General features: G+C 36.9%; 2 long non-coding RNA genes across 2 annotated transcripts; both read right to left on the bottom strand.

The window, feature by feature from the left end:
• Positions 1–2,335: 2,335 nt before the first annotated feature.
• LOC128229607 (uncharacterized) lies at positions 2,336–9,792 on the bottom strand. Its single transcript, XR_008260106.1, has 4 exons — positions 9,101–9,792; positions 3,885–4,339; positions 3,260–3,323; positions 2,336–2,808 (listed from the first exon to the last, which is right to left on the bottom strand). It is a non-coding gene; the product is annotated as an uncharacterized LOC128229607 (long non-coding RNA).
• A 2,088-nt stretch (positions 9,793–11,880) lies between these two features.
• LOC128230463 (uncharacterized) lies at positions 11,881–17,925 on the bottom strand. The gene is made up of 4 exons (XR_008260224.1): positions 17,787–17,925; positions 16,458–16,570; positions 16,176–16,234; positions 11,881–15,813 (listed from the first exon to the last, which is right to left on the bottom strand). It is a non-coding gene; the product is annotated as an uncharacterized LOC128230463 (long non-coding RNA).
• Positions 17,926–18,837: the final 912 nt, after the last annotated feature.

Genomic DNA, 18,837 nt, shown 5'->3' with positions numbered 1-18,837 from the left:
CACACAGGCTCCCAACCATTTAACCTTCTTATTTAATCAAGTAAGATAACTCTATCTTTCATATTATTTAATTGTTGCCCCTTTATTATGCGACTTAGAAATTCTGGTAAAGGTCTTGCATGTTAGCACACATAGGATAATATCTCAGCAACTACTTGATGTATTGCATTGAGACTTTATACAATGGTATTCAACCACCCAACCTAATTGAATAATCAAGTTAGATAACTGTGTTTTGCAAATAATTGCCCTTTATTATTACACTTAAAAATTCTGGTTAAAATTTTGCATGTAACCACATATATGTTAATATCTCCGCACGTCATGTATTGCATTGAAATCTAATCTAACAGTGATACATGCATGTTTCGCCAAAACTTTTCAATCCTTACACTGAAAAGCGGCAGAATAGTCGAGCGCGCTGTCTCTGTGACAGCTCTTGTTTATTATGCACCCCTTCGAAGAAGAGGGGTATATTGCTTTGCACATGTCGGTCGGTACCGTCTACCGTCTGTAGACCAAAGCTTGTCCGAGTGATAACTCAACAATTCCTGGACGTATGGTCATCAAACTTGACATGAAGGTTGGGCCTGACCAGTAGATGATTTTAGGGCTCATCAGGTCAAAGGTCAAGGTCACAGTGACCTTGAATGGTAAATTAATTTTAAAGCTTGTCCGAGTGATAACAATGCCAAGACCTTTCGTCATCAAACTTGATATGGAAGTTGGGCCTCACCAGGAGTTGACACCTATTGGTTTTGGAGATCATCGAGCCAAAGATCAAGGTCACAGTGACCTTGAATGGTAAAAGGTTGTCCAAGTGATAAATCAACAATGCCTGCCCCCATGGCCCTCAAACTGGACTCGGAGGTCGGGCCTTACCAGTAGATGACCCCTATTTATTTTAGGGGTCAAAGGTCAAGGTCAAAGTGATCTTGAAAGCAAACTCGACAATTCCGGGACCAATCATGCCATTCAGTCTGAATGGTCATCAAACTTGACATAAAGGTTGGGCCTGACCAGTAGATGACCCCTCTTGACTTTGAGGGTCATCAAGCCAAGGTCAAGGTCACAATAACCTTTAATGCAAAAAAGATAACAAATCCTCTCTCAGGGATATCTCAACAATGCCTGAACCTATGATCATCAAACTTGACATGGAAGTTGGTCCTGACAAGGAGATGACGCTTATTGATTTTAGGAGTCAAGTTCACAGTGACCTTGAATGCGAAAATGTTTCGAGTGATATCTTGACAATGCCTGTACCCATGGCCCTCAAACCTGACTTGAAGTTGTGTCTGGCCTGTAGATGAGTCCCTTTCATTTTAGGGGTCATCGTGTCAAACGTCAAGGTCACAGTGATATTGATTGAAAAAAGCTTGTCTGTGTGATAACATGTCAATTCCTGAACCCATGTCCCTCAAACTTGACATTTAGATTTTTGTAGACCAGCTGATGACTCATATGGATTTTGAGGTCATAGAGTCAAAGGTCATGGTCATAACACACTCTATCCTCACACTTTGAATGGTCATAATCTTAAAACTGCCTCAACGGCATCCAATGTCAGTGACTAATCAGCTGTCATTTCGGTCCATGCTTATTTCATTCAATTGTTCATATAATCCTGACAACATGGCGTTCAGGTGGGGGCATAATGTTTGACAAACATCTCTTGTTGATACTTGGCTCATTTCTTACATGTAGCTGTAACATTTTGGGCAACTTCTCAATTATTTTGTTTAAGACATTTTTCATCCAGCTCATCTAAGCCTAAGTTAGTGTTCATGTTAACTTTTATGACTGCCTGTTTATTGTACTTTTTATAAATCATTTTTAATGACTTTTTCTCAAGAACCATTTGGCTAAGTATGTCTCCTCCTGAAATAGACTAATTTTTTTAGCTCCAGTTGTCTGCCTGTCCGTCTGTAACAAATTGTGTCTGCTCCATGTCTCTTTAACCTTTTAAAGGAGTTGATATAACTTCCCACAAATGTACACCATATTGAGAGGAAGGGTTTATTATTATAACTGTTGAGCAGTTTCTGAACTTGACTGTATTATATCTTGCATTTACCTTAAGCTGTTAAGTGAACAATATAACATTGACCAATACAAGGAACTAAACCTTCTAGGTCACCATTTTGGAATAAAGTAATACTTAAAGCTCATATTTCCATAAGAATCTGCTCATATACAGTTTAAATAGCTTAAACAAGTATATCATTTCAACATAACATCAGATCCTCCACTGTTTTATGTTTGCAACATTTTTTTTTAAACTTTGATTTATATATCAAGACTTTTATGAACAAATACCAAACAGCAACTCACAGATCTATACTCATTTGGGCAGAATTTTGTTAATCCAAGCATTGTCATTTGATATTCAATGCATTTTTGCAAATTGGGGCATTTTCTGTCACATTAAAATCAATATTAACATTAAAGCTCCAACTTCAATATTCTCATATTTTTGTGCCCATTCTTTGCCAATTATTTGTTTGTCTGTTGGTATACATGTATGTTTATTCATACTGTTTTTCAAAATAACGAATTAATAAAATGTTTGAAATATTTTATTTGTTCATAACTTATTTAATATAACAAAAAGATGACTGCATTTTGTTTTATTTCACATCATGATCACTCATAGAGCAAGACTTGAAGAAGTATAGTGATATAGCCACAGGTGACTTTCTCCTACCCAAGAGGGCATGTGTTTGAATCCCAAGTTGGAAAACACAGTTCAAAGGTCAGTTGATGTATCCTGATTGCAGGCAAAGAGAAACACTCTATGATGGGCACCTGTAAAATAGAAGATACATAATCTTTACTATTATCCATAAAACGTGAAAGATGTTAGTAAAATAAAAAAAAGAAATGGTCTAACATTTTTTTCAAATACAATTCTTGATAATATTTCTTGTAAAAGTACACATTTATCTTAAGAGATAAAAAAACACTACAGTACAAATTTGGTTTGTAAAAGCCATTTCTCAAATTCAAATGAAATGCCTGCCTTGACAGTGTTATTTTGTATTAAGATTACATATATTGGTAAAAAATCGGTAGTTTGCAAGAAGCAGAAGCAAGTATTTTCTTATTTCATACTATGTTATAACGGCAATTGCATCTGTTTTTGAAAGACTGGGTCTAATAACACTAAAAAATATAATAATAATCCTACTCCCCGATTACTGTTTGCATAGTTTTTGCAATAGTTGGTTTAATCATACACTGAGATATACAGTCATACCCAATGCTTTTCAGTGCTGCAACACTGCATCTCAGATGACTGAGCTTTTCTTTCAAAAGATTGCCTGCAATGAAAAACTTAATAAATCATATCAATAACAAACAAAGAGGATACTGTAATTGACAATAGGTCTACCTATTTGTAATGACAAATGTCATTTGTATACTGGTTAGTATATAGAATTGTATATTAAAACATATTTGAGTGTGTAAACTTACATACCTTAAGGAAACAGTTCAAATAATATTCGCTAACTAAACTCTTTCTTAAATTTGTACTTCCGCGGTTTTCAATCGAATAGAACAAAGAATTAACGAACGTAATAGTACATTTACCTTTTGGGATGTGATTATTTAACATGTTAACGCCATAACAATTATTATACACAATACAAGCGATAAGAAATGAATATAGTTGGTATCGAAATGTGTCATAACCTGAAAACATTGCAATGTGACACAGGAAACAGCTGTTTAAACGGGTCAAACCACGCCGTAGCAACCGTAGTCGACAAAACGTTACCACCCACTATATTTATTAAAATAATTAGTAAATGTCTATTTTGATTATGCGAAAAGCGAAGCAAATCAAATAACTATTTGCGAATGTTTTTTAGTATACTCACATCTACGGTTTGTTTACATTTTCGTCCGATCCTTCCCCATTTTGAAGAGTAATTACGTACGAAAGCGTTAATAAAACGGTCGCAGAAATCTTCGTATGCAACTTCGTACAAAGTGATCGCTTGCTTAACATGCATTCAAATTCATAAAAAGTAGTCATGCATGACGAAAGTTGGCTCTTGAAATAACCAAACTGTCAATAGTTGATAACAACGACACGATTTTGAAACCAGGCAGCTCTCCCTGTATATTGATTGTTCTGCACATACACCAGAGGCACCGTCCCTCAGCACTTTCAGTGCTTTGATTAATAGGAGCCACGCCGTTGGTAACTCCACGAGTTGTCCATTCGATGAAGGTTTTGGTCTCACGAGCGTGCACATGTGTTTGCGTAGTGGTCAGTGACTTTACAAGTTCGTCGTAGTGGCTTTAAACGACCATGGATGTTATGGCTCTGCTGAAAACAGATATGCAAAACGGGCGCAGACAAATGCAACATATGCCGCTATTCATGAACATAAATATAAACTAATTAAAGCTAAGAAGCAAAAGGCACGGCAGATGGGTTGGAGGGAGGGAATTTTTCTCAAATAGCAATCCTAGCCCTTAAAAACTGGCCTTTCTGTTCGACTGCCTGAACGAAAGTGAAACGGCGTGGTTGCGCGCTTGATTTAGCGCATGCGTTGAATTTGATTTTAAGTTTTAACCAATGCAACGGTTTAACGAAATGGCGGGCTCGGGAATCTTTTGATTACGTAATCTTGTAGGGCGTATTCAAGCGGGACTGTGTAGAATGATTAGATGTGTATTGCTAACGTAAACATTGAAAGGATGAAACGGGTTGACTATTCTCGATAACAACAGCTATTATATAGTTAATAGCTGGTATTATCGATAAATCATCAACTTACAAGAATGATTGAAGCGATTAGCTTCTCTAACTCGAAGATCAACCATAACCATAACCTTCCTTCTTATATGACTATAAAACAACAGCACAAATAACTTGTCAGAATTTTATTTAGTTTTATTTACATTTAAGGGTCGGATTTAATGGCGAGGCTCCAACGAAGCAATATAGTCACCTGCCAACATGGCGACCGCCCAAAGGGCCAAGCAGCAGCTTTAATAGCCCCCAATGGGCTTTACTGTCTGTATTTATATAATTCAAATAATAATAAATAATAAAACATCATAATTTAAGTGCTGCCGAACGCCAATGTGGGATTCTAGGTATTTGAAACGAACTCCCATTAATATAGGGATAGGGAAATAACAAGTGTTAACAACCCGAAACAGAACTGGGTTTCTTATCTTAAAAGTCACTTAAATAATTGCTTAATACTGTAAGGAAATTTTGGCTTGGCAGCAGAAAATAAACACAAACAAGGATCCTCGCATTTCTCAGCAGCAAACTTGCCATGAACGGTAAAGCATACCGTAAACGTATATAAGCATATATCATGAAAGTCACTTGACAAAAACTGATGATATTTATTTTCAATTGTTTACCAAACTGCGCACACAGGACTTTAAGTCGCGAAGGCGCATTGCCTTGTACGTTCAAATGAACACCATCTGACTTCAAATGTTCTGGCGTTATCGTATGGGGAATGAAAGAGCCCCAAACGCCTAATATGATTTTTTTTTAATAAAGCCATTTAATCGGCGCCTAACATTTGCCATTGCACGCTTATTACTTGAATAGCGCCATGTTGTTCGAGGATTTATCTGCGATACTGCGAGATGGGTTGATGGGAACAATTCTTTGAGCGCTCTGATGGCCATTAGCACTTTGGTAGGGAGTTGGCCAATGTCATTCCCCCAATGTGGATGATCAAGACATGAGGGAGTCCATTATCATTAATAGATTTCAAAAACGTGACTTTCCTTACAAGTGCTTTGAGGCTCAGACCCCCATAACCATGCCACCAAAAGGCACTATTATGTATTCACAGGTTCGCGTCGTGCAATCGGGCGTAGCAAAATGCATGCCTTATAATCGAAGACCCGACAACCCACACGCGCGTCGTTCTTTCTAAATAAAGCAGAAAAATAATATGCAAAATGATGTGATTACAAAACCTAAAGAAAATTAGGAACCGAATGTATAATATCATGCCGGACGTAACATTTGTAGGCGTCTGACGTCCACCTACCAGCTTCTTTTATCTGTTACGTGGTGCATCCAACCATAGCGGCGGTTGTGTCTGCCCCAATGCGAAATGGGTGTGTGTTGTACTTTGCAAATTCTAGGTTCATTAAAGAAAGACATTTTTTAATAACGAGGAAAACTGTGTGCGTGTAAGAGGAGTACCATCCATATGGCACAGCAACGGGCCGTTAATCTTTGGCCAGCGTGCCAGAAAACATTTGGACTGTGTACAGGGCAAACACTTTTACCGATTTTATTAATCTGAATAATGTAACCCTTCGACTCTTGATCAGTCTTTGAATTGCAAAGTGTAAGCAATTAATTGCCGTCGCTCGCATATTTGACATCACTAAATGCTAACGTGTGATTTACAACAGACTGTCGTGTTACGGTTAATTTTTCTAAGCGGAAGAAGCCAAAGAAAGCCAAAGTGTATGCTGCTGTAAATAGGGCACTTTCGTTCATGTTTATACACATGGATGGGAGTTTTTCAATAATTAGGCATAATAATTGTGACTTAATTGGAAGTCGGGGTGTATGTGCGCGTGTATTCTTTCCCATGCCTGTTATAATTAAAGTGATTATATAGTTTTCTGTCGTATCCGTTAACCCTAAAAGCTTACATAAAAATGGCACCTATAGCACATTTATAGAGGCGAGCTGTATTGGCGGTTAAGCCGTCAATTTACAAAGATGAGAAAAACAATACCAAATTATCAACGGATGGGGGCCACAAGTTTGGCAGTTGATACGTAAGCCTAAACTTAGAGAACCGGTTCAAACCGAATTGATACGACTGTAATGTATTGCCGGACATGGAAGAGCCAATTAGTCGTCGAGCCTCATTTCGTAGATCATGCTCTGAAAACGTAATGGGATTGGTGCCCTTTCTGCCAAGTCGGGTACTAGCTGGCGAAGGCGCACCCACTGCTTTCGTGAAATAGAATCAGCGATATTATTAAATTTTGTTCGTATATGGACAGCCTTAAACAAAATATTGTGGCGCATGCATGTTAAAACAAAATGTCTGAGAAGGTGCATAACACGTTTGGATTTCGCAGACTGTTTATTGATTATTGCAACAAAAGCCTCGTTATCAGTTCGAAAAATTATCTTTTTGAGCTCGGGGCCCCACATATACAAGCTAAGCAACACGGAGACCATTTCTAGAAAAGTTATATCTTTCATGACTTCACGTTTGCTCCAGTCAAGAGGCCATTGAAAAAATGCCCAATTGCCATTTAAGTAACAGCCGCAGCCAAGGTCGGCTCCACCCGTTTTCCAACCAAGAATTTTGGGGAATGTAAAATACCCACTTGAAATTTGTTAAAAAACCCAGCCACATGCGAAGGTCCTCGCGTATTCCTTCTGTTATCCTTATTTTATGAAATTCATGTTTTATACCGACATTGCATCATAAAATCGCCGCACAAAAGCTCTGCTAGAATGAATTGCCTGGCCAAAAAAGCAAAATTTACCAGCGAGTGACTGAAGGTCTCGCATTGTTATTTTCTTCCTAGTTATATAGAGTAAAATGAGACTTCGATTTTGTGCTGGGGTATTTAAATAAGCATTTGTGAAGAATCAATTTCCAAACCAAGAAAAACTATTAAAGTGGAAGTTGCTAGTTCCATGTGCCCCGCAACATATGAAACCGTCCAGATAATGATCAAATAAGTCTTTGAAATGTCTTGCACCAGCCAGTGGATAAAAGTCGAAATAGCCCCGAAATAATATGGTGCGCAACTAGCGCCAAAGCGTAAATTTAAGTTGATATAAATTTTGCCGTCAAATTTAATGCCTAATAATTCTTTAGTCTTTAGGTGATATTGGAAAAGCCGGGATGCAGATTTTATATCACGCTTGGCCATTAACGTTGATCTTCCAAATTTAAATATCATGTCTGCCATTGTGTCAAATTGTGTGTACGATACTGATTTTAATTGACTAACTATGCCATCATCAACACTGCCGCCAGCCCATGGATTGTTTATATGGGTGATAAGGCGCCAGCCGCGATCAGACTTCGGTACCAAGCATATGGGAGAAATTCGAAGATTTTTAAAAGGTGGACTAGAGAACGGCCCGGCCATTCGGCCCTCCAATCTTTCTTTTCCAATTTATCGAAAACTACGCTTGGTCGAAGTTTAGCCGATCGCAGATTTTTTGCATCGATGGGTTTACACGACCCTTCAAATCCTAAACTAAACCCAAATCGGAAACCGGTAAAAATGCGTCTAAATTTGGGACTGTAGCCGGGATACTTCAGACGACGGACGGAACACGAAACTTTGTTAGTCACGGTGGGAGAACTTGCGCCCAAAGTAAGGGCGCATAAAGGAACGGCCCTGGACGAGTGGGAACAGGTGAGCTGCGTCGCGGACAGGTCGGGGCCCGGGGCAGGGGACCCGACGTCTTTGACTAACGCAAGACCTACAAGGGTGATCAAGATTACAGAACATACAACTATGTCGGTAGGCACAGACTATTCGATTGCATTGTCTATAATTAAAATCAAAGCATTTCTTCTCGGCGAGTTTGCCAATAATGCTGACAACAGCCAAGGACGGATCGATGCAAAGGAGCCACAATTCGTAATCTATTTTTGCGAAAGACAGGCCAGTTGGGTAGGCGGCTAATCTAATACTGAACTGCTGGTCATAATTACGCCAGCCTATGCCGGCGTGCTTTTTGGAGGCTAGCCGTACATCACGGCCATATTTAACAGTTCCTGAGTCCTGTCCGGAAGAGCAGCCAAGAAAATGGACATATAGACTAGAAATGCATCAGTCCACGAACTTATATCGTTTACTCTTTGTTGTGCGGACTTGTTGTCAATAACTAGCCGACCGTTCTGGCCTATCATTAACGATTTGTTTGACTCCTCAACACATAATTTAGGATCAATCAAAGAATAGAATTCTACAAATGCACCAGACATGATTATAGTCTTAATTTGATGCGAGATGTTGCACCCTTCGTTTGAAAACACACTTGGCATCTGATTAATTGTGTTATCAAAAAACGTTAAAGGTAAATGATCAGAAAGGAAATGCTCCGTACCTGCACATAAGGCTTGTTCGCCGTTCATTGCCAATAGCTGCGGAATGCTGATGGGCCCATTCAGTGTCTGGAGGCCTGCCAGGTTAGCGGTTTGTAATCCGTTGAAAGCGAGGGATAGTGACGCGACCTAAGGTGTGGGTACCCTCCCCGTGGTAGCAAGGTCTATAGGCGCTATAGGCGCATCAATTGCAGGAGCGGCTGGGCCGGAAATAAGCACCAAAGATGCAACAGCTGTAGCCGCGGCTGGGCCGGAAGTCCCCGTCGGGGCTAGTGCGGGCACTGCTACGGTTGTGTTGGTTGTGAGCGTCTGAACCGTCTGTACCTGAAGGGTCCTCCTTACCCACTTAGCGCCCCGAGACTCTTCCACAATATCTCGAAGCGAAATGCCATCCGGAAAGAGAAAGGCAAAATCACTGTCCGTCCTCTGACGTATAACGTATTACAATATGCGTGTTTGTTAAGAACTCATTCCTCACCCATTGCAAAATTGATCGATTTCTTAATAAAAGAGACGATTTTAATACTAACAACTAATTTTGGGACTGCCTAAAATGATTAGATGTGTATTGCTAACGTCAAAATTGAAATGATGAAACGGGTTGATTATTCTCGATAACAATGGCTATTATATAGTTAATAGCTGGTAATACATTTAGTATATACGAGACCACCCGTCAAATGAAATGTCCCAATTATGAACACAAGATATTATCTATGGTATAAATTCCGACTAGAATTACAAAATAATTCATAGAACAACACCGTGACATTGAAAAATGAAATAACAACTCATTTCACACAGTACGATGCATATAGAATACAGAATGTAACCACGATTTTAGTTAAGTACTTAGCCAGCAACATAGATATAAGGTCAATTGTTGGACAGAATCAAGACGCCGTTCGGAATCAGAACAAACGCTGCTGTTAAAAACTCCGCATCTCTGATAATTCCAGCATTTCACTCGATGGCACATGTTTTGTCACTAGGGCATGCATCGTCACTTTAAGGGTCAAAGGGAAAAAGAGTGTTACCCGGGAGGCTATTTCCTAAAGATCGCAGTACCCGGAGACATACCTATGTAAATTATGTTGTGTATCGACGCCAAATTTTAATTTATCGGTGGGTGTTGGTAATGTTAACAAACAAATTTCCTTTCGGGTTTTGTGCACGTGACATTTGGTGGGGGAAAATATTCCTGGTCAGCATTCTTTGTGGAATGCAGTTCATGTTTAACATTATGCTACCATTTTAGAGAACAATGAATTGTCGACGTCAAATTTTATATCCCTAGGCTCGGTGGTGATGAAAATGCTCTGCTTCTTCTGGAACTTTTCATTGTAAATGCCTTCGCGGCTATAATAAATAACGTGTTGACTAAACGAACATATGGCGTCCACAAATGTAACGTCCAGGGGTGCGTTTCAGATAGATTTTACGATCTGCCATTATCGTAAATTTACGATCACAATAACGACCAACTTAACGATAATCATAAAGGCGTTTCAGAAACGTCTCGTAAACTCTCCGGTCGTACGTAAAAAATAACGATAAAGCACAGCGTTAAGCGAGTGACCCAGTCTGAAGTGAAATGACGTTACGTCATATTAACCTGATGAGCACTGTCTTTTTTATTAATGATAATAATAATAATAATAATAATAATAATAATAATAATAATAATAATAATAATAATAATAATACTGATAATCTCTTAAGGGAATCAATTAATGTAACTCTCCTTTTTTATAATGATTGACACAAATGATACAAACTCGTGGTCTCTATTCTGATTAACCATCTGCTATTTATGTTACAATTGTATCTTAAGTACATCATCATCCGTGATTTTTTGTGATGGAGGCAGTGGCGGGTTCAGATCGACGTTCCCTTAAAAAATTGTCTAATTATAATGAAAATTGGAGAACAACAAAATACGTTTTTTTTCAGGCTGGTGATTTTACTTTGATAAGTAAAATATTGTAGTATGCGTATTATGAATGTTCTGTAAAGTAAATGCAAACGTGCAGCATGGTGCTGATGATGATAGTCACGAAGATGCGACGACAACGGCAATGATGATTTAATAATAATAATGCGACAACGACACTATATTCATAATAATGGCGATGACGACGATAGTGATAATGCGGCGACGACGAAGACGAATATTATGATTATTATAATGATAATGCGACGACGACGACTAAGATGATGATGATAATAATAATAATGATGATGCGACGACGGCAATGATACTAATTATGATGTGACGATGACGACAATGACCATGACGAGATGATGATGCGTAGATGTTGCTGATGATTGATTTGGATGATGATGAAGGTGGTTAAGTTGGTGGTGGTGGTGGTGGTTGTGTATGTGTGGTGGATGATGATGATGATGATGATGATGATGATGATGATGATGATGATTACTGATTCCAATCATCAACAACCGGCCTTAGTTCAGATAACGAGTAAAGTTCATACGTTTATGCACCAAAACAGTGACTGAGACTTATTGTAATGGGAAACAGTTCGAAAATATAATTTTGACTGGTTGGATTTTTTGTATGAAGACAATTCATAAATCTATCTTTATTGTGTCAATCGTTGTAATAACAGTTAAATAAACAGTATTTCAGATCCATTCAAAATACATGATAAAATCTACTTTGCAGACATGCTTCTTCAAATACACAAAATGACTAAAAGAAATACAGCTATTTTACAAGCTGGTCTCATCAAAACACATTATTCAACAAAAACGCCAGCTCGTTAACGTTTTCTGACAATGATCTTCAGAATTGGGTGCCTAAATGTCTTCTGACAATGATCTACTGATTGAAACCCCAAACAATTAATTTTTAATTTTCAGACGATATAGTATCGGCAATGTGATGCGTAAGTATGATAAACGTTTGAAAAGCTATTTTTGTTATAAATGTATTCAGTGCTAACATTGTTCTATGTTACAAATATTCGTTCTGCATGTTCTGTTGCAATAAGGAAAATAACACAAACCATACAACGAACTGAACATAATGGAACATAAGACAGAGTTCGCATAACACAACTAACCTCTCGATTCTTTTATCCCTAATTTTTTGTAAGACAGTTTTTTTTCTTTTTTAAAGGCACTCACTCATATATTGTTTTACTGTTGAAATTTAGTCGTATTACTAACTTTTATGTACAACCACCAAACAGCAACTCGCAGATACCCGTTTGAGCAAAATATTCTAAATTCAAACATAAGACAATTCAATTTTAATAGGTTTAATAAGTTTAAAATAAATATATTTTCAGAGGTTATTAACATATTTTGGTCCAACATAACTTTTTTCTGTAACGTGATTCAATTAGTATTAACAGCAGAGCACTGTTTATCACGTTTGATACATTCGGAGCACCTCGGCCAATTTTCATCGAAAACAACCTCGGATGTATTTGGACGGTTTACGATGTCAAAAACCTTTACATTTTACTACGCTGCAAGTAGATCGCGTAGTAATTTTAATTTAGCAATTCAACTTTGTGACTTTACTCTTAGGAATCTCAATTATGTATGCAACAATACACATCACTGGCAAGCATTTCAAACTAGGATTTAAACTACTATAAATGATTAATACTATTATCTAAAAAAATACTAACTACTTCTACTGATGTACCGGCATGTAACCTAGGTTGTTTTCGATGGAAAATGACCGGGGTGTTCCGAATAATGTGTTATCATTGTAACAAACGTTTTATTTACATTTTAACAAAATGATTTGTTTCGATGCCTGACTCGACGAACATAAACGAGTTCCTTTAAACCAAAAGCTTGTCTGTCAGAACAAACAAGAAATAATGCTATTAAATGAATCATCCGATGACTTGGCTTATATTATATTACACAAAGCCAAACTAATGTGCATTTTATCAAACGAAATCTTTTTCGTCCATTGTTTTCACGTTATCACTCCTAGTCTTTTCAAGTGCTCACAAGGACAAGCAATACTGCCCTGAATTGGGATAGATTGAGGAAAAATGGAAAACCAGCACAGTGTAAGTGTTAAGTAAACAAACAAATTAGGTAAAAAAATAAGGAAAGGAGGAACGGGCGAGGCGAGCTAGTCGTACTAAGTTTCAAGATTTTACCCAACATGTTTAAAATATCTTATAGCTAAAAGGCGCGTAGCTGCCTATACGCGAGTACGCGGCTGAATACACATGATTCTGACAAAAAAACAGCCAAAATTGCAGTATGCGTACTTGACTACATGATTCTAAAACCGTCCATTTTCTAGTCCTAAGTAAAGCAACTCAGAACGCCCAGAATGCACAAGACTGCACCATGGTTTTCAAAATAATCCGAGGGGGCATGTCCCTGGACCCCCCCCCCCTTGCATAATTATATGAATCCACATGAATAAAGGGCTAGCTACGCCCCTGGTGTATAACCTGTTTCGCTTTCTCCGCCCAGCTTGATCTTTGAGATTGTATCTTATATGTTGTAAATGTCTTAGACCCAATTTGAGAAGGCGGGGAACCAAATTAAATGTCATTTCTGTAAAATTGTTAAACTACAAATCTTAATAACGACTAGTCTTTCAAAGACTGAAAATGTAGGTTATAATTCAACAATAATCTCTGCTGCCTACCAAATGTTCGCATTTTAAATGATTGAAAATGTTCATGTTCATTGTACCTGTATAGATTATGTTTGTATATTTTCTATATGTTCGAGAGGACCTAAATGCATTGTTAGAATAATCGGTAGTTGAGGAATGGCCACTTAAATAATTTATAATTAAAAACAATATGCAACCACAGATATGGCACTTGAGTTGCTTTTGCCAACCGAGGGAGACAAGAACTGGTCTCACCCCGCCCCCCAATTTGATTTATTACCCGTCTTTGGGAAACTTCCCCCAGGCAAATCTACCACCAATAATGACCCTCATTGCCCTCCCTCTAAGAGTGCGGACTCTGCAGACCCCACCGGCGGTGTGACTACATCATTCTCTGAATTAGGCACCTTAACCTTCATATTTGCCCCATTTTCAGTTAGAGATACCATGACAACGAATGGTTGAACCTGTACCAGGCGTGGATCAGACACAGAAACAGCCTGTTTGGCCAAACGTTACCTGGGAGAATTCTCTGAACTTTATTTTGGGCCTCGGCAAAAATGAAATCTCTACTCTTGTACGACAGATAAAGCACCCATCCCTTTTCCAAAAGGACGGACCCCCGAACGTGCCCCACCTCTCTCGAAGTTACTACCAGAGGAAGCATTTCTACCTCTCTGAGCTAACCATTTGACCGACAAATTGGCATTATTTGCACAAACAAACCTAGCTACCCGCCTCTCAGACTTCAAATACTTTCCAATTAGAGGACCATCAAACTTTACCCCCACGGTTTATCTAACTTGGGCCTTCCTAACTTTCGCCCCCGGGGCTGCATGATTCAGGTTCAACCATCTTGTCATTATGAACCACGTCAAATCTCCCCCTTCGTGCGTACTCTTACGAATTCCTATTAGGGCTTGGCCACCTCCAATTCCCTTGGTCGGCCTCCTGGTGTTACCAGAAAATCCGATAAGTTCAAGTTCAACCCAGCCGGTAGAGTCGTAGGAATATAAGTAATCCCCTAACATGTGTCTTAACCACTACCTACAGGTGTGAAACTCAGATATCTCCCCTCAGATTATATAAACCCATAGAACCATGCAATCACCCACAGGGGTCATATTCCCCCGCGTATTCTGCCCCATAGCTCGCGGTCCATTGTCGGAGTCAAGGTAAAAACCCTAAGTTAACACCCGATCCTGGACGTGGCGAACCAATAGCAACATTTTAATGCCCAATTCTCTGCACTGCTGACCCGATTCCCCTGATGCGGTACATGACACATTGCCCTAACCGGTACTTGGGATCTGTATGACTGAGATAGATCCCGAGGATAATTCAGGTATTCACAAAATGACTAAAAGAAATACAGCTATTTTACAAGCTGGTCTCATCAAAACACATTATTCAACAAAAAGTATCTTAACTGGTGCAGATTGCCATAGTGGTTAAGTATTCAGAGTTTCATGCAAATATTATCTATTATCTATTTCAATCATGTTATGATATACACTGGAGTATACACTTTATATAGCATTCTGTGTTTAAACATGAGCCAGTAAAAGTAAAAATAAATGTATTTAGAAATATCAAAAGATTCACATAATTTCTATAAAAGATAGTATAAAGGTTTACATGATCAACAATGGTAGTGTGTGTTTTATATTTTATCATAAATTTGAATAAATGTATCATTTCAATTTTCCTATATAATTCAAAAGTGTTTTAATCCTTAGAGGAAACATGTACAACTGGATATACATCACAGTTGAAACTGTATAAAAATACATATATTTTTGAAAAATCTAATGCTAATGGCTTTTAAATGCAAAATCAAACTTAAAAAAAGGAAAAAGAAATTTCAAATATTAAATGAAGATTACACACAAATGCCTCACTGCCTATTTAACCGTGTTTAAATATATCTGTAGTTATTATCTGTTGGGTCTGGTATCTCCAGTGTATGTAGGTATAATGTACTGTTCTGACAAAGTCTCCTAAATCACACTGGAACCTTTAAGGTGAGTATCTTGAAGACTGACTCTGGGCATATTCTAGATGTTTGAAACATTGTGATTTCTCAGTGTCCTGAAAAAGACAAAAAGTTATAAAATATTGTTTAATACAGCACAATATAATACATTTATGAAAACGCCTTTTAATGGTTAAACTACAAGTAACACATAATTTACATTCCCATTTTTCAACTGAAATAGTATGCATATTTTATGATAATTATTGTCTTTTGAAAAAAGAAATAAGTGGGGTATTTAAGAAAACATGTAAACACCATTCTGGTCACATTTTATTTCTTGTTTAATGTTCATATAAGTTAAATAACAATTATGTTATACCAGTTAACTGCTCAAAGTAAGATGCCCAACATCATCTTATTTTATTATTCATAAAATTTGTTTATATCCTATTGCATTTTATCATTTCCTACCTACTTTTACACTGCCCTCCATTGCCATCCTGAAGCATTCCTGGTAGTTTTTTTATCATAAGCCTGAAATAATTAACTAAAACAAATATTTAACAAGCAAAAAAACTAAATAAATGAAAACATATTATATCAATAAGCATTTGTACATAACCTGTACATTAACTGCAGATATATAATATGGTTTTGCAGTTCAGTTTCTACATTAGTCCTTATGTGTTCATATGTTGAATATACCTCTTATATTATTCATAAAACCAACATTAGAATTTAATTCCCTTTTCCATACCATTATTAAACAGAGGTCAATGAAGAGCACAGCATTTTCCACCGAGACCATGACACTTCTGCTGTCAATTTTCATTTCAGTTTTTATTGTACACTTGGCATCAAATGGTATGACTGAAAAGACAAGATTTAACCTTTGTCAGTTGAAAACTCACATATGTACTATACTACAGAGTTCTACATAAACCATAGGATACCTTACTAAAACAAGTTTCAATTACAAGTAAAGGTGAACTAAAATGATTACGTTGTCACCTAAAAGTGTTCATGGTATTAAAGTAGTCAATAATCAACTTATTTGTTGTGACAGTGTTGTTTACATTACTGTACAGTATATTTATATATATTTAGCATCAGTTTAAGATTAGTTCTGGCTTCCATAACTTTAATGTTGATATTTATTTTTTTGATGTTTACAACACATTAAAGTTATGGCGTAACCCCCATAGTAAAGTCAACCAGAATCAATTGAGTGTGATGATGCAATGCAGTCACATGACCATGATGACGTCGATGGATTCTATTTATAGCATCAGATTCACATTGTTCATTTAGTCGAATCCAATTGCAGTAAGGCTGAAAATACCTTTTGATAAGTAAAAACAATTTATTTATTCCAAATTTGTTATAAGTTATTTACTAATTATTCGAAATAGAAAAAATAACAGCAAAATAAACACTACATTTGTGAGGTCAAATGTAGGTCACATGGGTATTTTCTGAAAATCTTGGTGTCACGTGATTAAATTTGAACACAACTATGACCTAGATTTAAGGAATGCTTGTAATAGGATTTATTAAAATGCTAAATCAACTATCTTTAAAGCGTTTTTTGGTTTTGAAAATGTGTTTGTGAACTACATTTTACTTCATTTACCTGAGGATACAGTTATTTTGTCTGTACAATGCATACAAGTGAAATATCAGCGTGACATAAAAATGTCACGAATTCTGGTAGGGTTTGGATACGGCATTCTCTTCAGCGAACACGTCCAAAAAGGTAATATATAACGTGTTCGCTGAAGTTCTTTAGCTAGTTTAAGATGTGCAAAAATAAGAAAAATAATAATGTTATATCATGACATGATAAAATGGTAACACTGTTTAATAATTCACTGACTACATGCCACAAAGACCGGTAATATTATAACAAAATATGTACAGACATTTATTTATCCGAATTAAAAACCATCCGAAATAGAAGAATTTCAAGAAAATGTTTTACATAACATATAAAACAGCAATGGAACCAAATCAAATTCTACATCATATTCAATGTTTTAGATGTACACAATATCAGCACATTTACTAAATATAACAAAAAGCTTACATCTTCTACAGTTAAAATCCTTTTTTTGACAGAACGGCGAAAATAGAACATTGTCGTACTGTTTTCAGCTATTTTTAGACATAGTTTATAAATTCCACACCAGTGAACATGCTACACGCAATATTAAACTCTCAAATGTTGGTAAAAAGTAAAAGTATACTTTGATATGGCGAAAATCTTCATCCGCGATCTTGATCGTTAAGTTAACGAGTGCCTCTTACTGGTCGTAGGTTTACGAGCAAAATTAACGATAAAGCAGGTGCACGTTGCGTCTCTGAAACGGTGCCGATCGGTAATTTTGGTCGTACAGTACCAAAATCAGCTAACGATCGCCTTAACGATCGTCTCTGAAACGCGCCCCAGGTACGATACGTACAGCGAGAATTTGTCAACTTTTCACTTTTTTGTTGTGTTTCTTATAATTTTTCATCTCTAGATTTGTTCTGTTTTTGATTGAATATCTGCATATCGTTCATGCTTTTCTGCGAAATATGGAGTTTATCAGTGTTGTAACATCAGTGAAAATAGTCTCTGCCAACTTAGGATTGAAAATAATAACTTAAAGAACTAAATTTAAAATCAAATTTCACAGTGGCCCATTCATAATTTTCATTCATAGACTATTGATAGCAACCCGTGGTTCTCGTGCTTATTTTGTTAAGATTCCCTTTTCACAAACATTGAGGTAAAAAAAAAAATGGACAATTGTTATGCTGTATGGAGTTTATACATTTGATTTGTTTCATGAATAAATCATCATGTATGTCGGTTATAAAAGCTGTAGGATGCCATATCTGTTTTTTTAATTAAAATAACCATGTCTTATCGTAAAATTATGCCTTATACAATGCCGTCTATTGTTGCAATGTGTAACTATAAATTCCTTATTTATATCAATAACGAAACGACTCCTGACAATTACGCAACAATGTTACTGTTTTATTTTCAATATATGTAAAACGTAACTCCTGAAATTTGATACTATGAATAATTAGAATTTAACCTTAATTAAAGTAATTCTCACTGTCCCCGTTGGGATTTTACAATACCA

Source organism: Mya arenaria, chromosome 4 (assembly GCF_026914265.1).
Source record: "Mya arenaria isolate MELC-2E11 chromosome 4, ASM2691426v1".
In the NCBI taxonomy this organism is placed as follows: Eukaryota; Metazoa; Mollusca; class Bivalvia; order Myida; family Myidae; genus Mya; species Mya arenaria.
Note: the sequence above shows the minus strand (reverse complement) of the source record. Positions and strands in the feature narration are given on the sequence as shown.